At 48.3% G+C, this 25,972-nt stretch overlaps 2 pseudogenes; one reads left to right on the forward strand and one right to left on the reverse strand.

Moving 5' to 3' along the window:
- Positions 1-3,332: 3,332 nt before the first annotated feature.
- On the forward strand, positions 3,333-6,305 carry LOC136529672 (G-type lectin S-receptor-like serine/threonine-protein kinase At1g11410; annotated as a pseudogene).
- A 16,634-nt stretch (positions 6,306-22,939) lies between these two features.
- On the reverse strand, positions 22,940-24,234 carry LOC136525550 (pentatricopeptide repeat-containing protein At2g35030, mitochondrial-like; annotated as a pseudogene).
- Positions 24,235-25,972: the final 1,738 nt, after the last annotated feature.

Below are 25,972 nucleotides of genomic sequence, written 5' to 3' on the forward strand. Positions count from 1 at the left end.
AATCTTCTACGCAGTTTGTCTAGTTCTTTCAAGAAGTTTTTGGGTACCTTCACAACCGTCAGCAGGTATACCGGGAGGGAGCTAAGCACAGAGCGCACCAACTCCCTGCGGCCAACAACATTCAGCAGGCGCCCTTGCCAGCCAGCCACCCTCCCTTTAGCTCTATCTTGGATGTACTACAGGTGCACCATTCTTAACCCTCCAAGTGTGAGAGGTAGTCCTAAGTATTGCATTGGAAAGGTTACTCTTGGTCTAGGGAAATCTTATAGTATCTGTTCCATATCAAGGCCCACACATCTGATTGGAGCCACAGTGCTCTTTTGCATATTTATCTGTAATCCCGTGGCTGCAACAAAAGCATTCAAAATCTCCATGATGCAGGTAATGTCTTGTCTTCTTGGGTTGCTGAAGATTACAGCGTCATCAGCATACATTGATATTCGGAGGCTTGCATGTCTACCTTTTAGTCTTGATAGGAAGCCTTGCTGCGTGGCAATGTCAAAGATGTTATTAAGTACATCGATTGCCAATATGAACAGGTAGGGTGACAATGGATCTCCCTGCTTGAGGCCTCTCCGGTGCATGATGTTGTCACCTAGACAACCATTGAGCAGTATTGCCGAGGATGATGTTCTGAGGATCGCTGCCAGCCAGTCAAGCCATCTTGTCGGAAATCCTCTTCTGGCAAGCAGCTCAATCAGGTATTCCCAAGATACCGAGTCAAATGCTTTGGTTATGTCTAGTTTGATGAGGTAGGTAGGTGTTTTTGTGCGGTGGTAGTGCCACACGAGCCCCCTGACATACAAGAAGTTTTCCTGTATGCATCTCCTTTTAATGAAAGCACTCTAAGAGTTGGAGACTAGCTTATCTATATATATCGCCAATCTGTTCGCCATCACTTTTGTCAGTAACTTTGCAAAGGAGTGGATCAGACTTATCGGTCTGAAATCCTGTGGCTCCGTCGCAATGTCCGTCTTGGGATTCAGCACCACCTGTGCTCGGTTTAGATGTTCTAGAGCCCCGTTGTGATGTATATAGAAAGCGTGGAAAGCAGCGAGAACATCCGGCTTGATGATTTCCCAGCAGTGCTTGTAAAAATCACTGGTAAAACCGTCCGGTCCAGGCGCCTTCTCACTGGGAAGATCTCTTATTGCTTGCTGAATCTCATGTTCTGTGAAGGGCCTGTCAAGTTCAAGGCCAGGCAGCTGCCCCAGGGCGTTTAGCTGTAGTTGTGGCCACTGGAAGGTCTACAGCCTGCGTATCTTCTTTCCAATTAGATCTTGGAAATAGCCTTGCAGGACCCGTTGTTTGTCATCGTGAGTCCACACCAAGGAGCCATCCTGTTTTTTGAGTGATGATATGTACTGTCTTCTTTTCCTGGCTGCCATCTTCAGGTGGAAGAATCTAGTACATGCGTCTCCTGCCTTGATAAAGGTTATTCTAGAAGCATGTCTTCTCCTACTCTCAACCGCCGCTAGGCCCAAAATCCTGATTTTGAGGTCCTGTCGTAGAATACTCTCTTCTTCTGATAGCCGTCTGCTTTCTTGGGCAACATCCAACCTGAAGATGACCTCATTTGCAATGTACAGCTGAAGGCGTGCATTACTGAAAAGCAGTTTGCTCCAGCTTCGTAGCGCCCGCGCCGTCTCTACTAGCTTCCTGCTCAGTACAGTCTGCGCTGAGCCCGTTTGTGATTTGCTCCAGGCATTCATGACCACATCTCGGAAGCCATCCACCTTCAGCCAATGGTTTTCAAATCTGAACACCGCTTTCCTGACCACTCGATCCTGGCGGGTGAGAAGTAATGGACAGTGGTCTGAGGCTCCCGTTGCCAGAGCGTCTGAGGCGAAATTTGGGAAGGCCGCCCCACTCAGGGTTGCAAAACACCCTGTCTAAACGCACCAAGGTAGGATTTTCCCTTTCATTTGACCATGTGTACTTCCTATTCTGCAGTGCAATCTCCATGAGTTGTATTGTACTAGTATTAAAAAAACAAAAACTGTGCGTCTAATTCTCCCACTGGTCGCTGAACATTGACAAAGAATCTGTAGCGGAGAAGTACCTAGGTCTCCCGACGGCAGTTGGTAGGTTACTTCGGAAGCCGTTGAATTCATGCCATCTAGAATCCAGAATTTGATTGGAAATTGGAGCGGCAGGGAAGCTAACTGTGTTGGGCGGGAAGTCCTTCTAAAATCTATAGCCCAGGCAGTGCCGACATACTCTATGAGTTGTTTCTTGCTGTCGAAGACGACTTGTAGGAAGCTGAAGTCACCCATCGCTAACTATTGGTGGGGCAGCTCAGCGGATAGTAGACATATTCATTGGTTATAAGCTAGGAGCGCCTCACATATCCGAAGGTGCTAGGAGGGATGGGCTTTCGTGCCTAATGCTCGGTAAACAGGGCTGGCGTTTGATGACCAATCCGAGAAGTTTATGTGCTAGAGTGCTCAAAGGAAGGTACTACCATGCATGATGGTGATTTTCTAACCTGCATGAGGAAGAAGCACTCAAGTCATACCTGGCGGGCGATACTTGTTGGTCGTGAGGTTTTAGCCCAAGGGCTTATCAAGAGAATTGGAAACGGGACATCGACAAGCATCTGGAGCTGGAGCGATAGGTGGATTCCAAACCATGCATTTTGGGGCCAAACCGCTTTACGCCAGAAGATGGCCAGCGTGTGTCAATTCAATGGTGTCCGATTTGCTGTTGGCTGACGGACAGTGGGACAAGGACGTGATCAGGCAGAGTTTTATCCCAGTGGATGCAGTAGTTATCCTGCATACTTCGGTACGGCCTTAGTATGAAGATGTGTGGGCTTGGAGCCTAAAAAACACGGAGTTTATTCCGTCAGGTCAGCCTACAGAACATTCCGTGGTTCTGTGTAGTAGAAAAATCCTAGCTTTTTAAATTTTTTGCTTGATTATGTGTTGTCAAACACAAGCTAAATGCTTTCTCTTCTTGCCAAATTTCAAAACCCTAACTCTCTCTCACCTTATTCAAACCAAGTTTATAAATAAAGTGGTGCATCCCTATTACATGAGTGTTTGGTTCTTTTGGTTGTGCTTAGTGTCTAGTACCCCCCTAGATCGAAATAGGAAAATCTCTCCTTATCCCCTTGACCAAGTCAGACCAAATCTGGCCCAACCGACCACCTCCCTCTTCCTCGCGGCCCAGACTGCCCTCCTCCTCTTGTAGCCCTTCCCTATCTCGAGCCCTGCTCCTTTTTTGGCCCAGCCGAGCTCCCCACCTTTGGCCTGCACGCCTTTCCCCTCTCCCATCCTTGCAGTTGCAGCCTCGTCGTCACGGCACCACGTCGCGGCCCCGACATCGCCGTGGCGAGCCGTCACGGCCTCGCCCCCTCCCGGCACCACGCGCTCTGCCTCACCAAGCTTCGGCTCCAAGAGGCTCCGCCGCTGCCGTGAGCTCACAGTCGAAAGCCGCCTCCTTTTCTTTGGTTCGCAAGCTGCCTGCCTGCCCGGCCTTCGTGCCGCTTCTCTCCTCTTCGGTTTGCGCACGGACGCGGTCTCCGCAAGCCGCGTCGCGTGGTCCGTGCGGACGCCACCAGCGCACTCCCGGGCTTCCTCCTTGCTCTCCTTCCCGTCCGCCAAGCCCACACGGCCGATTCGTCGAGCGCCCATAGGGCTTCCTCCTTGCTCTCCTGCTTTGCTCCATCGCGCGAGCACGCTGTTCCAGTACTGGAACCCGACGAGCATCACCGGCGACGCCACCTTGGTGGCCGCCGACGTCAACGATCTGCTCACGCAGACCGCTCGGGTGGCGGCCACCAGTCCGAGGAGGTTCGCCACCGCTTTCATGGACGCCTCCAGCAGCTCCATCCCGACGCTCTACTCTTTGGCTCAGTGCACGCCGGACCTGTCCGCCGGCGACTGCCTCGGGTGCCTCTAGCGGATCGTCGGCCTGGCCAACGCTACAACGTCCGTACGTGCGCCTGGGCGGATCGTCGGCCTGGCCAACGCTAACACCGGCTAATTCATCTGTGTACCATCACGGATGGTAGAGGCTGGAACTTGGTTCCGTTATCTTAAAAAACTAACACAGGCTAAATTATACGTAGGAGCAAATAGCTTAACCTTATACAAACAACTATATTCGAACATAGCGAGAGATTTATTAAAACTCTGTTTTTTAGTTATTTTCAGTTCTGTCTAGAATGCTTGTTATATATACAATGTTTCCAGACAATGCAGTTTGAAGATTAATTAGTACTTGCTGATGATCAGACACTTTATTTATATATTGGAGTGTTAATTATTATGACTTTGATTTGATTGTTCAGTAGTGTTCATTCAATCATGCATGTGTATTTGTCCAACACCTGCAGGGATGAAGCCCTGGGTAATTGCCGTGTCTGTAGCACCTCCTCTAGTGGTAGTAGCACTCTGCTTCATCTTTTACTGTCGTTGGCGAAGCAGAAGGTACAGAAAAGGTGGGTTGATTTTTGATTAGTTATTACCGACATCTCTGTCGTCGTATAATTCTTACAATCCCATGGTATATATGTTCATCGCATATACTCCCCTATTCCACTAAAATGCATTTAATAAAGAGATCAAATTCATTGCATCAATGTCTGTTATTATGCAGGTAGGTCTAGATTACGCCGAAAGCCTACTCATAACAGATTGCGAGGAGGAGAAGAACCAGATTGGGAAATGGAAGCAGACCTCTCCGAGTTTTCGGTTTTTGACTTTCATCAGATATTAGAGGCCACCAATAACTTTTCTGAAGAAAATAAACTTGGGGAAGGTGGGTTTGGCCCCGTCTATAAGGTAAGTAGTATATGCAACACACACATATCTATAGTCTTATCTGCTTTGCTACGGTACTTCAGTTAGCTCCTATTATAAGGTCAAATCTCAACAACAACAATAAAAACATAGCCTCGATTTTTAGAATAGATGGAGCAATTCTAAAAAAAAAAAAAAAACATTGGGAACTGTGACTTGTGTATCATAAAGCAACTGAGTGCGGCGAAATACCACTGAAGAACTTCTGAATATTTTCTCTTCACAGGGTCAGTTTCCTGAGGGAGTTGAGATAGCAGTTAAAAGACTTGCATCACATTCAGGACAAGGTTTTATAGAGTTCAAAAATGAAGTACAACTCATAGCAAAACTCCAACACACAAATTTGGTTAGGCTCTTGGGATGTTGCTCACAGGATGAATACTTACCAAACAAAAGCTTGGACTTCTTTATCTTTGGTATGTATTGTAGTTTTAAATTTAGGTTTTATATATTAATTTTATAAATATTTCTATTTTAGTTATCATATCAATGTTTCAAAATGAATGAAAGCTTTCTCAGTATGTTGTTTCTAGCAGCTGAGCATAGTTCACTCCCTATATATTTCTAAGTATATTGTTTCCAATTTATTGTTTGTCGAGGGGTGTCCTGTTATACTAACATTTAACTAATATATAGATGAAGATAGAAAATCATTACTGGATTGGAACAAACGTCTAGCAATAATTGAAGGAACAGCAGAAGGACTTCTGGACCTACATAAGCACTCCCGATTGCGTGTCATACATCGAGATCTTAAACCAAGCAACATTCTCTTGGACAGTGAAATGAATCCTAAAATTTCAGACTTTGGGCTAGCAAAAATACTTAGCTCAAATAATAATGAAGGAAGCACTACAAGAAGAGTGGTTGGTACATTTATATATGAACATTATAATATAAATCAGCCATATAAACAATTTGACCTTTACCTATCGTTTTAGTGGCTATATGGCTCCAGAGTACGCCTCCAAGGGCCTCTTCTCTATCAAATCCGATGTGTTCAGCTTTGGAGTTCTCATTCTTGAGATCATTAGTGGAAAAAAGAATTCTGGTATCCATGATTGTGGAGATTTCATCAATATCCTTGGATATGTAAGTTTATCGATGGCTTACATGCATGGAAAATTATTTTGTTAGATTAGTATCTATCTAAATTAATTATTGTTATGATGAAATTCCAAACAGACATGGCAGCTATATGAAGAGGGAAGATGGAGGGAACTTGTTGATGCTTCATTGTTATCCATGCATCATTCAGATGAAATAATAATGAGGTGCATGAACATTTGGATTGCTTTGTGTACAAGAGAATGCAGTTGATCGGCCAACCATGTTAGATGTTGTTGCAATGCTAAGTAGCAAGACTAAGATCCTATCTAAGCCGAACCACCCAGCATATTTCAATGTACGGGTAGGAAACGAAGAGGCATCCACTACTGCTACTACCGTGTCATGCAGTGTGTCAATGAGATGACTATATCTGTCACAAGTGGTTGATAGTTTTTGTTTGTGATATATGGTTATTCTTGAGCCAATATGTATAGAATTATTCCCTCTGTTAACACATGTAAGCATTTTTAGCATTTAAAATTTATTCACAAATATAATCATTTCTTACACAACTGTAAAAACCATCACTCATATGATGCCTCCTAAGCCTCGCCCACGACGACAAGGCATGGATACAAGTATCCGTGCCCGTTGTGACCCGGAGACTACCCCCAAGCAACTCTTAAAGTCGGGCTTGGGCATCACATGCAACACATTTTTCATGTGAAATACGCATGTGTGTGTGGTTTGTTTAGGCTTCAAACACACGCTCCTCGCTCTCTTCCCTATCCCTCTTTCCCATCCCTACACTACACTAGATCAATGGGAAGTTTAATTCCTTTTAATCTTTCTTTGTTAAAACTTTGGTGTTCTATTTGAGCACCTAAACAACTTTAAATCAAACATTTTCAACTGCAAAGTTGTATGTCTCACTAAAACATACAATTTTGGAAAAAAATTGTTTTCACCCAAGTCCATATGGAAAAGTTACAAATTTCCTCAAACAAGTTGAACTTGAAATTACGAAGCAGAGAAAGTATTTATGCCTGAGTGAATTTCCTTTTAACCCTTCTTGTCTAAACCTTTGGTTGAGTATTTAGCACCTAAATGACTTCGTGTCTAAACGTGTTCATTGAGTTGCCAATACACGTGGTGTGACCATATTATTTGTCACGACATGCCTTCTAACATAACGAAAAGAGCTAATTTTTGAAAGAAAAAAAATTTGGTATGTGTTTTTATTAGAATTTGCTCCCTCTATTCTAAATTATAAGATATTTTAGGTTTTCTAAATACATAGCTTTTACTATACACTTAGATACACTATGTCTACATATATAATAAAAGCAAGAAAAAAGTCTACTTAACCCCCCACCTTTCATACTTAGTCTACTTCACCCCCCAACTATGAAACCGTCTGTTTTACCCCCTGAACTTTCCAAAACCATCTATTTTACCCCCACCCCCCGGCGGTTTTCGACAGCGGTTTTGCTACAGCAACGATGGGTTGCTACAGTAACGGTGGTTTGAATTTTCCTTTTCTTATTTATTTTCGGTAAATCTTTGAAATCACAGTAAATCATAAAATAAAAAATCTAATTTTGTTGGACACCACATGAGTAGATCTACATAGTGAATATATAATACGGTATGCTTTAGTATAAAATTTTTTACTGTAGCCTTAGATTAATTGAAAAATCCAATTTTGTCTGTAATTAATTAGAATTTATCTATAACTAAGTTATACATAGTCCAATGAGTACGAAATTTTTACTATAGTTCAAGCATATAATAATTACCGTACCATAAAAATTTCACCACAATTAGACCATAGAAGCTGCAGCTATGAATTATTCCAATTAATTACAGACAAAATTAGATTTTCCAATTAATCTAAGGCTACAGTAAAAATTTTGTACTAAAGCATACCGTATTATATATTCACTATGTAGATCTACTCATGTGGAGTCCAACAAAATTAGATTTTTTATTTTATGATTTTTCTATGATTTACTGTGATTTTTCAAAGATTCACCAAAAATAAATAAATGAAAAGAAAATTCAAACCCAACATTACTGTAGCAAACCAACTGTTACTGTAGCAAACTCGCTGTTACTGTAGTAAACCCGCTGTCAAAAACCGCCCGGGGGTAAAATAGACGGTTTTGAAAAGTTCAGGGGGTAAAACAGACGGTTTCATAGTTGGGGGTGAAGTAGACCATGTATGAAAGGTGTGGGGTTAAGTAGACTTTTTCCATAAAAGCAATATATTAAAAGACCAAAATGTCTTATAATTGAAAATGGAGGGAGTAGTATTTTTTGGGTTAAAATAAAAAAAAAAATCGCGTGCAGTTATACGCCTATACTGATGTTGCTTCCTGCTAGATCTGCCATCCAAATGGGGGCAAACCCATGAGTATTCTAGAAAAATCTTCCACAAGTCAGAGAAAACCATATGCTGCTCGTTTTTAAATGTATATATAACATAGTTTCAGAAGCAGGTTATGGGCTTCATAATTACCATGCAAAAAATGGAAGGTGTGATGCCATGTTAGATTACCCTAGGACATACGGATTCATACTTGTCTACATAATGCTTGAACTAAGGTAGTTTGGCAAAGGTTTTTTCAATAAAAATCAAATTTTCATGGTCACCTTAGTCCGTAGTTCAAGCAAAGTCAGCAAAGATGAGAGATTTTTCAGTAATCAGGTTTTTAGGAAAAGTGCATGCATAATTTTTAATGTTAATGAATAATACCAATCGCTTGTTTTTCTGCAGTCACAGTCACATCACTATATCGACAATTGTTTCTATCTAGAGACAAACTGATACACCCCAATCAATAAAACCAAATTTTCATGGTCACATTCACATGCACATGACCATCACAAGCTCTGCCTAATCAGAGTCAAATACCTATATTTTCACAAATGAACCACCAGAATTACAACAAACAACTACTAAGCTTGAACCATGAATTTGGGTTACATATGGGGTAATCCACAGCCTCAATAATTACAATGTCAATGAAGATGCTATGCTATGAACAATTATATAATCTTTGTGAGCAAAGTGAAGAAAGGATGACTGAGGCCATCATGGCAATGGTGAAAACTGAACTATTCCTTTTTTTCCTGCAAAATCAAGCACCTCTCTTGTTTCTACATTGCAACAATTGATGAGTCCAGGAGCTAGTATGTGTTGGATATAATATGGATATAATATGGGCTTGGCCCATATAATATTTAATAAATCAAATAAAATTATATGGTATGTAACATTAAGCGTTGTATGGTTTAATACCATACGGAATTTTGACTGAACGTTGACTCAGCTTATATGGTTGGAAATTATTCATCTTAATTGAGGAGCTAAGAAAATGACATAGGCGTACCACACGCGCGCGCGCCGCCGTCGCCGCCGCCGGCTAGGATGGGCCGAGGCAGGCGGCGAGCGAGCGGGCGGGCGTGGCCAGTCTTTTGCCACTTAATCCACATAATCACGGGAGTTACTCCCTTTGATGGTGGAGGCGAATTGATTGCGTCAGTTAGCGTCCTTTCCGTTTCTGCTTCTCCGTCTCCTGGGATTCTCCGCTGCCTTTCTCCCTTCCCGTCGCAGCCATATATCCGTAGTCCTCCGTCAGTCCAGATCTGAGTCTTCCGCAACCGCTCCCAAGAGAAACCACATCTCAGCAGCCTTCTGGCTTCCCTATCCCGTACCTCTGCGCACACGGAGTAGCGGAAGGCAGGTGCCTCCGGAACCCTCGCCCTCCTAAGAACCTTGCACGGGGTGTGCGGCGATTATGTTTTTGGGGAGCGATCCACGACTGCTCGTCTACCAAGGCGTCTTCTTCCTGGTGATCCGTTCGTGAGACTGCACTGCGAACATCGTCATACATCGGCTGTGGTCCGTGACTTCGAGCAACGCACTATGTCGACTTGTGCGAATGGAGCCTCCGATGCCCTCGGCATGGGACCCTCCGCTGGGTACACTATAATCTCTGTAATTAATGTACTTTGCACTTTTACTGTATTCATCTGTATGTCATCTCTGCATGCTGTAGCATTCGTTAGAGATATACATATTCACATATATGCCGTCATGAACCTACTGATGTTATATTTCTGGATTAAATTGACAATGAAAATGCCTAAATTTCTAACAATCCAAAAACCTAATGTTAGGCAATTTTCTATCAGTGATTTTGCTGTTGCTTTGAAGCCAAATAATTTTGATGGCAAGAATTTCATGATATGGCGTGCCAAGATGGTATTATGGTTGACTACGATGAACTGCTATCACGCCGCGCCGGGAAAGCCTGAACAGTTTACTCCTGAGGAGGAGCAAAAGTTCTTGGCTGTCGATAACCTGTTTCGAGGCGCCGTGATTAGTGCACTTCATCCCAAGTATGAGAAAAACTACATATCTTGTACATCAGGCAAAGAGTTATGGGATGCTCTTGAGGCAAAGTTTAGAGTTTCTGATGCTGGCAGTGAGTTGTACCTTATAGAGCAGTTGTATGACTACAAAATGGTTGAAAACCGTTCTATGGTCAAACAGGCTCATGAGATATAGGTACTAGCAAAGGAACTAGAACATTTCCCATGTTTGTTGCCCCAATAAGTTTGTGGCCGACAGTATAATCGCTACGCTGCCACCTTCTTGGAGGAATTTTGCTACTTCTCTAAAAACACAAGAGACAGGAGTTTAGTGTGGCTGAACTTATCGAAACTCTTGATGTTGAGGAGAGGGCGAGAGCAAAAGACAACCGTGGAAAAGGAGTTGAGTCTTCCGCTGCCAATATGGTGCAGAAGAAAAACTCATTTGCATCCCGTAATAAAAAGAAGAACATGCAAGAGAACAACAATACAAAGCCTAGGCAAACTGCACAGTTCAAGAAGAAAAACAACAAGAAAGGTGAAGGTTGCTTTGTTTGCGGGAGTGATGAGCATTGGGCAAGTGCGTGCCCAGACCACAAATATAAGTAAGAAAAGAAATCAGCAAACGTGGTGACTAGCGAGACTAGAGGAGGAACATCTGGGTATGGTAATTCTTTGTCCTTTGTTCTCTCAGTTTGTCTTTCACCTGAGTGGTGGATGGACAGCGGTGCTAATATTCATGTGTGTGCTGATGTTTCTTTATTTACTTCCTATCAGGGCGGCAGGACTAGAGCCTTATTGATGAGAAACGGTTCGCATATGCGTGTTCTTGGTGCTGGTACAGTCGTTCTGAAGTTTACTTCAGGAAAGACGGTGCTATTAAAGAACGTGCAGCATGTCCCCTCCATCAAGAAGAATTTTGTTAGCGCTTCTCAAATATGTCGTGATGGCTTTAAAATTGTGCTTGAGTCCAATAAGTGTGTTGTGTCGAGACATGGAATATTTGTTAGAAAATGTTATGATTACGGAGGCTTGTTTCGTTTATCTTTGCTTGATGATGTGTGTAATAAAGTGGTGAACATTGTTAATGTTTTGGATGAGTCGAATATACGGCATTCATGACTTTGTCACATTAATTTTGGCTATCTCACGCGGCTTACAAATCTTAATTTAATCTCGAAATTTAACTTAGTCAAAGATTCTAAGTGCCATCGAAGCAACCACGCAAGCCTTACAAGGCTGCTGAGGCAAGGAACTTGGCACCATTAGAACTTGTTCATTCTGATTTATGCAAAATGAATAGCGAATTGACTAAAGGCGGTAGACGATACTTCATGACATTTATAGATGATTGTACTAGATTTTGCTATGTGTATTTATTGAAAACTAAAGATGAAGCATTGCATTATTTTAAAGTCTATAAAGCTGAGGTAGAAAATCAACTTGAGAAGAAAATCAAGCGTTTGCGGTCCGATCGTGAGGGAGAATATTTCTCAAATGAATTTTATGAGTTTTGCGCGGTGCATGGAATTATTCATGAGAGAACGCCACCATACTCACCACAGTCCAATAGAATTACAGAGAGAAAGAACTGCACTTTAACTGATTTGGTTAATGCCATGTTAGAGACTACGAGACTATCTAAGGAATGGTGGGGTGAGGCTATATAGACAGCATGTCATGTCCTGAATAAAGTGCCCACAAAGAACAAAAAAATTACACCATTCGAGGAATGGGAGAAGAAGAGATTAAATATCCGTTACCTACGAACTTGGGGTTGTTTGGCAAAGGTGAATGTGCCAATAAATAAAAAGTGAAAGCTTGGACCAAAGACTGTTGATTGTGTTTTTCTTGGTTATGCTATTCATAGCGTGGGTTATAGATTTTTAATCATAAATTCTAGTGTTCCTGAGATGGCTGTTGATACAATCATGGAATCTAGAGACGCTACATTTTTTGAGAATGAGTTTCCCATGAAAAATGCACCTAGCACGACTAGTCATGAATTTATAATTCTTCATGAGCATGAAAATTTTACTCCAATAGAATAAACTGAGGAACCCTATATGCAAAATCTTGAGGAGGATGGTACTATAGTTACTAGAAAAAGTAAAAGACAGAGGACTGCAAAGTCTTTTGATGATGACTATATTGTGTACCTTGTGGATGACACACCAACGATCGTTGAAGAGGCATATTCCTCTCCTGATGCTGACTTATGGAAGGAAGCAGTACAGAGTGAGATAGATTCTGTTATGTCTAATGGAACTTGAAAAATAGTTGATCGTCCCTATGGGTGCAAGCCTATAGGGTGCAAATGGGTGTTCAAGAAAAAGCTTAGGCTTGATGGTAGTATCGAGAGGTACAAGGCAAGGCTTGTGGCCAAGGGTTATACTCAAAAGGAAGGTAAGGGTTTCTTTGATACTTATTCACCGGTTGCCCGATTGACCACAATTCGAGTTTTGCTTTCCCTAGCAGCCCCTTATGGTCTTATCGTTCATCAAATGGACGTTAAGATAGCTTTACTAAACGAAGAGTTGGAGGAGGAGATCTATATGGATCAGCTGGATGGGTTTGTAGCAAATGATCAAGAAGACAAGATGTGTAAATTATTAAAGTCATTATATGGCCTGAAACAAGCTCCTAAGCAGTGGCATGAGAAGTTCGATAGAACTTTAACATCTGCTAGCTTTGTTGTGAATGAAGCTGACAAATGTGTGTACTATCGGTATGGTGGGGGTGAAGGAGTTATTTTGTGCTTATATGTTGATGACATACTAATCTTTGGATCCAGCCTCAAAGTGATTGAGGAGGTGAAGGAATTTGTCGGTGCAGAATGTGACCAACTAGTAAATATTTTGTAGTTTTGCCATACGTTGTGATCGGAGGTGGCCTAGTACTCAATGACACAGGGTTTATACTGGTTCAGACAACATGCCCTACGTCCAGTTTGGGTCGGTCAGTGACTTTATTCCTGAGCCCAGGTGCTCGAAGTTTGTAGTGGGGTTACAAACGAGAAGGAGAAAGATGGGGTGTACAAGAGGTCCGGTCGGCTCCGGTCGGAAGAGCCAAGAGCGATAGGAGCTACGCTATGAGCTAAGTGTTCAAGCGTGTGCTTGGGTTATGAACCCGGTGGTTCTGTGGCTGTGAGCTGATGAACACGATCGATGTTGGTTATCTTCAAGAAGGGCCCTCTCTTTGTTGGAGGGGGCGCGTCCCTTTTTATAGGTAAAGAGGATGGCTTTACAAGTGAGAGGATGAGGGTACGTATGCTACCAAGCCTTGTTGCCCATACCTACCAAGCCTTGTTGCCCACGCCGGCGGGTACAACAACACTATTGATGACACTGTAGAATGTCAGATGCATGTGGGAGGTCATGCTGCCTTCTTCAGGGATGGCATATGTTGGTACCTGCAAATATTGTTTGATGCCTAGAGGCATGTGAGGAGTCTCACCACGTTCACCCAGTACGGTAAATCTCGGCGCCCATAACGCTATCGATGCCTAGAGGCACATGGGGGGGCTTACCGTATGGAAGTTTTAGCGGCGCCTATAATACTGTTTATGTCAGGGTGGCTGTAGAGTACTATTTCATGCAGGGTATGGTCCCCGGTATAATGGTTTTGACTTGTGAGCCTTGCTTTGCTTTTCTTCGCACGTCTCTTGGTTCGTACCGAGCAGGCGTCCCCGGTCGGATGGCTCCAGTCGACTCTGAGTGCGCCAGTAAAAGAAGAGCAGTGAGCAGGGTTCCTGCGAACCCCGGTCGGAGACGCGGGGTCAGAGTCGGAAGTAGTGTTTTGGGCCAAGCCTTCCGATCAGAGAGGCCGTCCAGAGGCAGCTGGAGTCGAAGCGAACGCTTCGATTAGAGAGGTGGGCCGAAGTAGCCGACGAGTGGGCGTTGTTCCTCTTCGGCCAAACCTTCCGGTCGGTGACTAGGCCTCCTTTTCGGCCTGTCGTTTTAGACTCTTGGGCCGGCCCATGAGTTACGTGATGTCTGCTTGGGCCGAGCCTTGGCGTGGAAGCTGGTCCCCGAGGGATCCCGGGTTTATGAACCCGATAGGAGCCCCCGAGCCCCCAGGTGATTCGGGCAAAATCGTCTGGGGGATTTTTGTCTTGCTGGCGGGTGCGCGCAAGCGCACCCGTGGGTGTAGCCCCTGAGCCCCCGGGCGGTTCGGGCAGAACCGTCTAGGGGGTTTCCTGTGTTATCAGTGGGGGAGTTTTTATTTTGAGACAGAGTTTTGTCGCCCAAGGCGTCATTGTGCAACCGAGGCGGTTTTTAGTTGTTTTAAGAGATTGGGTGAGAGGGAACTTGTGGATCCTAGCATCGGTGCACGCCGTGGGATTGAGCGAGGGAGTCAGTCAAGGGTTTTGGACAAGATAGAGCTCATTGATCCTGGCGTCGATGCGTGCCGTGGGATCGGTGCGGATGGTAGCCCCGGGCGGGCCCCTCATTGTCGTGGCGTTGTCGCCTGCTGACCACCTCGTGGTCACCCTGCACCTCACGTCGGTTGCCGAGGCGGTCGAGCGGCAAGGGGACCCTGTGGGCTATTGGTGCCCGAGCGGGCTCAGGACAAACCGAGGCCCCCCTATCCTGCTGAGGCGGTGCCGTGGGAAGGTCCAAGGCACCCCCACACCGTCGGGAGGTGGAACTCTTGGCTTGCTGCACCACGACAGTCTCGAGGAGATCCCAAAGCTCACCGTGGACCCGTCGCCCCTCCGTGGTAGAGGGCTCGGGCATCGTGCGGACTAGTATCGCCACAACCGCGACGTTTTGGCTAGCACGATTGAAGATTGGGGGTTGCTCACTCCCTTCGTCATCGTGGATGCGGTGGTGGACGTCGCGAGCCCTCCGTCGGGCTCCTCCGCCATCGCCGCAACCTCGCTGCTCATGCTCGAGAGCGTCTCGAAGTTGCTGCAGGAGGAGTCGGTCTTATTCGACCTATCCTAGAGCTCACGGAGGTTGTGCGGGGGCAAGGTTCTCGTTCCGTGCTGCCGGTGGGACAACGCGCGGAGGTGTGGCGGCACCTGCTCCCTGGCGAAGCGGGGAACGGTTGCCTACCCCCTCGTCCTCCTCGCCCGCCCTCGGCATCCTGAGCCCGATGTGGAAACACTCACGAGTGGGGTCGTAAGTGCCTTCGTCGTCGGAGTCGGAGTAGCCGAAGCAGTAGTCGCTTGCGGCCAAGAAGCGGCGCATGGCTTCAGGGTCATGGAGTCTGGAGAAATCCACTCCGACCCATGCCTCGTCCTCCTCCGTGGAGTCAGCGTGGGTGTGTGTCGAAGCCATGGTGTCGAAGTCGAGGGCGAAGCGCTGGCGGCGTCCTGAGGGATCCGTGTGAGTAGAAGCGTAGGCATAAGCGTAGGAGGCGGCGGCATTTCTCAACCCAAAGAGGTACGGGGATGGTGCCATCGCCGGGTCCTGCTCCGCCGAAGTTGGCTCCTTAGGACGTGGTGGGGCAGAGCTTGATGACGGGGCGTCGCCGCACGCCACCGGCGTTTTTCCCTTGTCCAGGCTCAGGCTAGACAGGTCCCCAACCAGGGACCTTGTGCCAACAGCTGGGCATGGGATACCGGCGGGGCGTGGTGCGTCGCCCTGGGTTTGTGCAGTGTCGGGGTGGTTCCGTCCACGTCGCGCTTGGTGGGCGTGATGGGGGCGGCGGCCCTGGCACCGCCTGTGCCCGGGCTACCGGTGTGAGATGTCGCCATCGGTCGGTGGGGCTTAGGGTGTGAGGAGTACCATGTCATACTCAGATCCTAGAGACATGAACTCTAGGCTCTCGAACCAGATCACCGTGCCGAGACGTAGCGGTCGTACGGGGTCTGCCATCCGGAACTTGTTGGGATGACGAAGCTGACACGCAGAGGCCCCTACCTGGCGCGCCAACTGTCGGTGTTTTGGACCGATGAGCCTTTAACCAACTAGTGAATTTATACTGCGTATCCCCAATCCCGGATGGTGATGCAACGAGACATAAGGTTTATATTGGTTAGGGCAATGGGTGCCCTACATCCAGTCTAAGAGATCGATCTTGTATTCCTTACACTGAAATGCTCGTAGTAGGGGGTTACAAGTAGGGCGAGAGAGGGAGTTAGTCCTAGGTCTCTACGTGGAGCGGCGTGGATTGTTTGAGATGTTGATCTCAAGCAGTGTAGGAGCTTATGTGTTCGTTTGTGCGTCTATGCGTGAGTTCGTTGCGTGGGCGTAGACCTAGATCGTCAACGTCCGATCCCCTTGAAACGGCCCTGGTCCCTCCCTTTTATAGTTGAAGGGGGGGACAAGGATGATACATGCGCTAGCTACACGGTGTCGTGCAAACGAAGGCGGCATATCCGAGCCCTGTAGCCTATTACTGTGGCGGCGTGGTCGATGGAGTGGTCCCGTCCTTGAAGTACTGGGGCGATGCGCCGGTCACATCCGATCCTGTCCGTCATGGGGCTCCAGTGTTATCTTGAAGCGGGGCGTGGCGGTCGACGTGCCGGTCACTGCAGGTTGACTGCGTGGGAAGCTGAGGCACAGTTGGTGCCGAGGCCGAGCCATCGTGGGAGGCTCAGCAGACATGAATCCCGAGGTTGCCGAGACCCTGAAGTAGATTGCCGAGGCTTGGAGGGAGCAGTTGGTCTCGTACGCTGATTCCGAGGCTATGGTGACCCGGACTTGACTCCCCATACCACGTTGTTCCTGGGGCGGGGGTTAGGCGGCACTGTCGACGAAATATGGTCGGCAGTCCACCGAGGGGGGTGCCCGTGGTGGTAGATTATCGGTAGACGGTGCGCGTAATCAGGAGCCAGATGGTGACACAAGGCGCAGAGACAGCGATTTAGACAGGTTCAGGCCGTCTGGTCGACGTAATACCCTACATCCTGTGTCTTTGGTGTATTGTATTGAGATGTATACATATTAACCTGTCCTCTAGGGGACCCTTGTCTCTCCTTATATACTCCGAAGAGACAAGGTTACAAGTAAAGTATCCAATTTGGTACTATTACAATATCTAGTACAACTTGTAATCTTGATATGCACGCCTTGATCTTATGGGCCGGGCCACCTCGGATGGTGCGGCCCATGTACCATCTTGTGGTACCCGGGGGTATATCCCCCACAGCTAGTCCCCGAGCGCCATGTATTCTGATGCGACACGCCATTTTAACCTTCTCCGAACAGTGAGGCTTGAGTTCTTGACATCTCCGACCACCGTTGTCGCCGGAGAAGTAGGTTGTCCGAAGAATATATGGTGCTCTTAAGAAGAAAGAAAAAGATTTCTGTCCTGAGAAGTGTGCCCACTTGTATTTCTAAAAAGAAATGTAAGTGCGTCTTGAAGCGTAGCGTCCTTGATCATCAGAGGCGTAGAGGTCGAAAAACAAACACATTCACTGCAAGGTGAAGTGTGCCCACTTAGTCCCCGAGCCTGGTAGTAGGTGACGTAGGCACGTGGTGCCAGGGTCTAAAAAGAATTCCCAGTTATGTTGAGAATCCAATCGTCGTACAGGCGATACGAGATGCACCGGTAGGTGCATCGTACCGATGTAGTCCCCGAGCTTGCTGGAAGGCGAGGTATGAGCCTTGTAGCAAGGTCCAAATGAGAAAAAAATATCCCAACTGTATGCGAGTTGCCAGTCACATGTAGTTGAGACGTAAAGTCCCCGAGCCGTGGTCGGAGAGTGGTTGAGGCAGTCCCCGAGCACAGGTCGAGGAGCGAGCGACGAAGTCCCCGAGCCGTGGTCGGAGAGCGGTCGAGGAGCGAGCGACGAAGTCCCCGAGTCATGGTCAGAGAGTGATCGAGGCAGTCCCCGAGCACTGGTCGAGGCGCGAGCGACGAAGTCCCCGAGCCATGGTCGGAGAGTGATCGAGGCAGTCCCCGAGCGTAGGTCGAGAAGCGAGCGACGAAATCCCCGAGTCGTGGTCGGAGAGTGATCGAGGCAGTCCCCGAGCACGACTTGAAGAGCGAGCGACGAAGTCCCTGAGCATAGCTCGAAATTCCTGTAGATAAATATGTAGAATGGTAGTACATGATGTACAAAATAATAAATTATGGAGAAAAATCAGCGATGAAAAAACAACGCTCAGCAGTTATTTGCAAATGAGCATGATGTGATAAAGCAGTTGGTGCTTTGTAAACATCAGTGTTAATATGAAGTTTGTGTTTATACTTAATATAAACCGACCGACCAGTTAGTATGTAGCTGAGTCTCCAGCCCTAGTTAGCCCGTTAACCATAACGCGGGGCGCGGAGCCCGTGCACGTGTAGGAAGAACAAAGCGTCGCTAAGGAGCCGCTGCCGACCACCCATAACGCAGAGGGCAGACGCTCGTGCACGTGTAGAGAGGAGCTGGAGACAGGGCCTTTTCTGGAGACATCGAGCGTCAACATGACTGGTCGAGGATTTGCATTAAGTATAGCTGTATGTTATATTTAAGATAGTATACATGGACAAACGTTATTTGAAGAATAATCATGACGAGGACGTTGTGGAGAAACGTTGTAATGAAAATTGTGTTAAATATAAATATTAGAAGTTTACTTATCTTTGATAGAAATCTGGTCGGCGGTGATGAAGTCATCCGGTCCTCGAGCTTTTCGACCTGTCGTTATGGCGGCGGTCGCGGTTGTCACGGCGATGTTCGAGGCGAGATGCAGTCCGAAACCTCCTTTGTTTGGCGTACATGTATGCGCGGAGTTGACCCTTGCATGCTCGTGGAGACGATGCGTACGTGCATGCGCGCATGCAAGTGCCTTAGCAATCTGGAGTTGGCTTTCATGTAGATGCCCTTCGTACCTTAATTACTTTAATTAGCTTCGCATGACTTTTGGCAATCGGTCTTGCCTGTCATGGCTCTGTAGATTACACGGACTCCTTTTCTGCTTGCTTGTCATCCTGGTGTTTGGGCGCGGTTCAAGCGTATAGCATGTCGTGTATGTATGCACACGTATACGCTAGTTGCCCCTTGATTAAATAACTTGCAAGGCCTGTACACGCTTCTAGTTTGCTCGTAATCAGAGGAAAGTCTTGATCGACGAAACCTTGACTTGGAAATTCCAGTGTCAATGCCGTGTTGGAGATGGAGGCGGCGTTGTAGTCCGACTTGTGCTCTGATTTTGATACTTGGGCTTTAGATCGGATCTGGTCATCTCGTGGAGACAGGGCGCCGTCTTGGGAATCCGACGTGGTGATCTACATGACAGACTGTTGCTTTTGCTATTGTTGTAGAATCCCGAGCACGGAGTGGTCTGGCAGAAGTCCTAGAGCATGGAGTGGTCTGGCGAGTCCCCGAGCACGGGCGTGGTCTGGCCAGAGTCCCCGAGCACGAGCGTGGTCTGGCCAGAGTCCTCGAGCATCGTAGTGGTCTTGGCGAACCCTGAAGCATGAGCTCGTTGACCGAACTGTGTTCCTGAAAAATAAACACGGAGAGCGGTAGTACATGAATACATGATGATGTACGAAATATATTGACCTCTCTATAGGAGGTGAAGTAAACACTTGGTGTTCGGTTGGCGATGAATTATACTTGGTGTAATATTCGAAAAATAACATTAGCTGTTTTTAGCCCTTTTGTTATGTAGAGGCGTAGCGCGATGTATTAACCTGTCCTGAAGAATGCGCCAGCCCTGGGCTGACCAACATCTCGTAGCGCGAGGTACGGAACGCTGCCGCGCGTAGAGTGCCAGTGTTACCAGGGAGCGACTGCCGACTACCCGTAGCGCAGAGGGCGGACTCTCATGCACGCGTGGGGTGGAGCCGGAGACAGTGCCGGCTCTGGGATTCTCAAGCAGGAAGGAAAACGTATCGGCGAACCGTTGTAAAAACTTATACATGTTTTGGATTGTATGTATGAAGAAAATTCGACGCGGAGCGCACCCTTAGGGTAGTCGGCGGAGGTGTACGATGATCGAAGAAATTTTCAATTAAAAATAATACTTAGCTTTATTGACGACCGATGGGAGTAGTCGGCGTGTTGCGATGTTCGAGAGATGGCTTGACATGTCGTTGGCGATGAAGTTGTCCGGTCCTCGAGCTTTTCAACCTGTCGTCATGACTGTGGTCATGATTGTCGTAGCGCCGTTCTTCACAGCGATCATCATGGCGACGTAGTCTTGTGGTCGAGGTGGTCGGAGCTCGGTAGAGCCGCTCGAGACGTGGTCGGAACTCGGCGTGGCTCGCTTGATGGCTCGCTGCAGCTCGCCAACGGCTCGGACAGCTTGTTCGATGGCTTGGAATCTTATCTCGGCGGTGATGTCGCCGTCGGAGATCTTGTGGTCATGAGATGAGATGCTCCCGGCTTGGCCGCGGCGGTTGGCGCACGATGTTGAAGGTTTCAACTGGAGTCGGTGCAGCCGTGTAGGTTACGTGTTCGTTAGACTCGGAACTCTTGCTTGCTTGTCGCTGCTTGATCAGGGACGAGTAGTCGCTTGCGTGGTCATGTACGTAGATGCAAGTACGTGAAGCTTGCATGTGATGCATATATACATGTAAGTTGATTGTAAACATCCTGGTAACCTCTGGATCGAGTAGTCATTGGATGAAAACAGCTAGCCTGTACGTGATACATATACACGTATATGCATGATTAGCTTGCATGCCTTGCTCCTTCCTTATTGGCTTGTCGTATATCTTGTTGATACGACGTGACCCTGAAGTCTGTCAGGTTCCGTGGGGTGCTTGTAGGCTCTCTCGGAGAGTTGGAGCCGGTCAGGGCAGGTTGCCCACGTGTCGGAGTCGGCGTGGATTCAGCAGAAGTTGAACGCTGGAATCTGCAGGTAGTCGAATCGCCGTAAATCGAGGTGCTCTGCAGGTAGCCGAATCGCTGCAGATGATAATGGTTTCCGTGCAAGACCGAAGAACGATCTTGCGGACAACGTCATGTTGATCTTGAGGTCCATCTGGTTCACCGGAGGATCAGCGCGCACGAGCCCCTAAAGGGGTCCCCTACCTGGCGCGCCACTATCGACGAAATATGGTCGGCAGTCCACCGAGGGGGTGCCCGTGGTGGTAGATTATCGGTAGACGGTGCGCGTAATCAGGAGCCAGATGGTGACACAAGGCGCAGAGACAACGATTTAGACAGGTTCAGGCCGTCTGGTCGACGTAATACCCTACGTCCTGTGTCTTTGGTGTATTGTATTGAGATGTATACATATTAACCTGTCCTCTAGGGGACCCTTGTCTCTCCTTATATACTCCGAAGAGACAAGGTTATAAGTAAAGTATCCAATTTGGTACTATTACAATATCTAGTACAACTTGTAATCTTGATGTGCACGCCTTGATCTTATGGGCCGGGCCACCTCGGATGGTGCGGCCCATGTACCATCTTGTGGTACCCGGGGGTATATCCCCCACAGGCACAGTGTATTGCAAGCAGAGATCGTTGGCACAGCACCAGAGCACAGTGGCCGGTAATCCCAGCCCCATCCTGTCCTGGTCGGTACAGCGTTGATGCGACTTCCTGTCTCGTCGGCCACTCTGCAGTGTCGAGCCGTCGTCCGGCTGACATTGCGGGAGTGGTTGGCGCATTAATGGGACGTGACGCTCTGTCGGGGAGCCTGGTCGAGGCAGAAGCGGCGGATTATTGCCGAGCCGGCCTCGAGCGATACGGAGAATCATTGTCTCGTTCGAGGCTTTACGCGCGGGGCCTCGGGCGAGACAGAGAATTGGTTCCTCATCGAGGCCTCCCGTGCGAGGCCTCGCGCGAGGCGGAGATTTGGTAGGCCGTCGAGGCCTCCCGTGCGAGGCCTCGTGCGAGGCGGAGAGCCGGTGGGCTCGGACAAGGCCGCATGTCAACCAATGGTTTACCTTTTGACTTTGTTTTTGATGGGGTTTAAGTGATTCTTTCGGTATACGTTCAGGGAACCCCGTTTTATGGTACCCGACACGACACCGAGTGCCATATTTTGCCGAGTGCGGCGCTCGACAAAGCAGGTCTTTGCCGAGTGCCCGAAATTTGGCACTCGGCAAAGATTTTTGCACTCGGCAAATCACGTGTTTCCCATAGTGTCGGCCCATTCCTGTCACGGGCTCAAGAAGGCCTCAAACCCATTTTGGGTACAATGCCCGCAAATAATTCTAAGTCATGATAAAGCGCTTGAGTTCACGCGCATATATTGAATTGGCAGGCGGCTGAGTGTCACGCCAATGATCTCATAAATTCATGCAAGGAGAAATCTCCTGAGTACCACATGAGCACAGGTCTCACCATTACCACATCACTTTTCTGCACCGTCAAGGCTGATGAACCATATGAAGTCATTTTCTTCCCCTGACCAACGAGGCTGGGACGTTTCCTTTCCGTGACCGATGAGGCCGGACCTTTGCTAGAGGGCGACGAGGCTCTAGCACTTCACCATTTTCATTCATTTGTGCTTATGAATATATTTGGAGACAACTCTTATTTATTTGGAGACGACAATGATGACCATCGGCATAGCTTAATCGGAGGTGTTCTGCTGTCCAACGCTGCGGATGTAATTAACTAGAGGCCCAGAAGCCACACAATCCTTTGATTGTCAAATGGAACTCGGCACGCATATGTATTAAAGTGGGAAATTGTACTTTGTAATTCTCAAATGAATGAATAAAGTGATGTTTCCCTGAACTTTTGCCCCTTGTGTTTTATTGCACATTTACTTTATTTGTATATGGATGTATACTGGCACGCCTGCGCTTATTAGTACTAAGTAGTACCATCCGCGAAACACGGAGAGATCCCCTCAGTGATTTTTCTGGTGAAACACCATGGATTCAAAGATCTTAAGCCCTTCGTCAACCAACCCAGAGTGGCTACATACTGAGAGCAACACCACATAGGTGACATCTTTAGGCCTATATCCATTTTCTTGCATCTTTTCATACAAGCGGATTGCTTCTATGCCAACACCATGGTGTGCATATGCCGCAATGATTCCATTCCAAGAGATCAAGTCCTTCTCCCTTGAAAGATCAAACAACTTTCTTGCCAATCCAATTTCACCACACTTTGCATATACATTCATCAGGCCAGACTCGACAAAAGTATCAAACTGAAATGCTGTTTTGCATATCATTTGATGCACCTGCTTCCCTTCACAGAGTACCGCGAGATCGCTGCATGCATCAAGTGCACCCAAAAATGTCACTTGGTTTGGTCTGATACCTGCCATTAGCATACCACTAAACAACCCCAATGCCAGTTCACTCTGCTTGCCTTTCAAGTAACCATTCATCATGGTCGTCCAAGTGACAACATTCCTTTCTGGCATCTCATCAAAGAGCTCCCGTGCCCTCTTCAAATCTTTGTTTTGTATAAAACCAGTAACCATAATGTTACAAGAAGCAATATCCCTCTCAGGCATCTTCATGAACAAATCCAGTGCTTCATCAATCCTGTGGTTTCTTGTGTACCCAGAGATCATGGCATTCCAAGAAACTACATTCCTCTCCGGCATGCTATCAAACAACACTCAGAGCCACGTCAACCTTACCACTCCGCGTGACACCATCAACCATCGTCGTTCAAGCCATTACATCCCTCTCCGGCATTCTCCCAAACAGCTCGCGCGCCTTATCCACGCTCCCCGATCGCACCAGCGTGGCCAGCAGAATGTTCCACGAACCGGCATCCCTGACCGGCATGCGGTCGAACAGCGCGCAGGCATCACCCACCCTGCCCGCCGCGGCGTACGCCTCCAGCATCGTGTTCCAGGAGACGACGTTCCTCTGGGGCGTCGGTGCGGCCGAACAGCGCCTGCGCGTCGCGCAGCATCCCCCGCCGCGCGTACGCCGACACCAGTGCCGTCCAGGACACCACGTCCCGCTCGGGCGTCCCGTCGAACAGCTTGCGCGCCTCCCACACGCGCCCCGCCGCGGCCAGCTCCGCGATGAGGCGGTTCGGGTCATGCGCGCGATCGAGCCCCACGGCAGCGGACGCGTCAGCCGCGCTGCCGTAAGGTACGTAGGCGGCGGCGGCGTGCCGGAGCCGCAGCGAGGAGCGGAGCCGGCGGAGCGCCGCCGAAGCTACCATACTTGAGAGATCAGGGATCGAAGTGGCATGGGCCAAGTTGGGCCAGAGTGGTGCTATGAAGCAGTACTAATTAGGCCCAGGCCAATATCTGCGCTGCGCCTCTGCCCTCTGCACCGCCGTGAAGCGAGAGTGCGGCAGTGCCCCAGACCGCCGACTCGGCGAGTGCTGCAAGAGGGTGGTGCATTCCTTCCTGCTGCCAGGGGTTTTTTACTATCAAAAAAACACCGAAACTGAAAAATCACGCTTAACCGACCTCCAAACGATAAAATTTTGTGGTTTTTTTCGGTTGTTTGGTGCTTTGACTCGATGCGATTTTCACACAATATTTGGTACTCCCTCAGTCCGAAAAAATACAATTATGAAATAAGTGTCAATCAAATTAGTTTAAATTTGACTTACTAAATAGTATTAATATTTATATCTTCAACTAAGTTTACTATATAAATATATTTTATAATCAATTCAATGATACGTATATAGGGTAATGTTTATTCTACACCAAACTATTATAGAATATTATTCAACACCAAACTGTTATTCGACATTGTGTAGAATATTAGGTTGTAGAATAGCATGTATATACTTATCCTCTCTCTCTCTAGGTATAATACCCCTCTTATCCCTATCCTTTCTCTCTCTCTCTTCTCGTGCGTGCGGCTGGGCCCGCGCCGGCTGGCCGGGGTCGAGCTCGCCCACGCCCGTGCCCACGGCAGCTGGCCGGGGCCGAGCTCGCTCGCGCCCGCGCTCGCGGCAGCAGGGGCTAGGCTGGGCGGCCGCGCGGAGCAGCGGCGCTGAGGCGGTCACCTTGAGGATGGCCGCAGCTAGAGCGCCCACCAACAGCAGCACCGCCATCTTCTTCTTCTTGGCTGCGACGACGCGGGAGGCGCCCCTGCACCTCGCCCGGGCGCGGAGCGCGCGGCGGGCACGAGCGCGGGCGCGAGCTCCGCCGAGCGGGGCTCTATCGGCTACAAGCGCGAGCGCGAGCTCCGCCGGGCGTGGACGCGAACGGAGGAGGAGATGCCGGACGACGAGGAGCAGGCGGTGGCGGGGGCAGGGGCGCTGTGCGGGGCGTGCAGGACGCTGCAGCCTAGGTGCGTGCAGGGCTGCGTCTTCGCGCCCTACTTCGCAGTCGTGCACGGCGTCTTCGGTGTCCAAATTGGTGGCCACGTCCGCGAGCGAGCCCCTGGCATGAACTCGAGGAGCAGCTGGCAGCCCTCGTCGGGCGCGGCGCGGACGCCCAGGCAGAGGACAACGTGCAGGGACCGGAGCGCGGATAGGATGCCCCTCTTGCGCCGTAGGTGCTCGGCCGCCGCCGTCCCCGCGGGCGCGGACTTGACCGCGAAGAGCGTGCCCGAGGCTTCGTCGGTGGCGTACGACACCACCGCGCTCGACGCGCCGCGGCCGAGCGTGCGGACGCGCGTCCACCGGGCGCTGATGACTGCTGCTGTTGCCATGGCGCTCCTCTGCTTCTGCTTATCTCCTCCTGTTTTCTCGGCGCTCGTTTGTTCGAATCAGTTGGCTCGCTTCGGTCGAATTTTTGGTTTTGTGCGATTTGCTGCCGAAGGTGGGAGACGCGGATGAGAGAGAGGATAGGGATGAGAGGGGTATTATGGACGTTTTGACTGACCGGACCCACTTGTCAGGACTCCCAAACGGTGAAAACGAACAGAACACCGACGGAATAGCTTGGAGAGCGAAGAAGTTCAGAATAATGACACTCGTATACGGTTAATTTTTTTAATAG

Source organism: Miscanthus floridulus, chromosome 19 (assembly GCF_019320115.1).
Source record: "Miscanthus floridulus cultivar M001 chromosome 19, ASM1932011v1, whole genome shotgun sequence".
NCBI lineage: Eukaryota > Viridiplantae > Streptophyta > Magnoliopsida > Poales > Poaceae > Miscanthus > Miscanthus floridulus.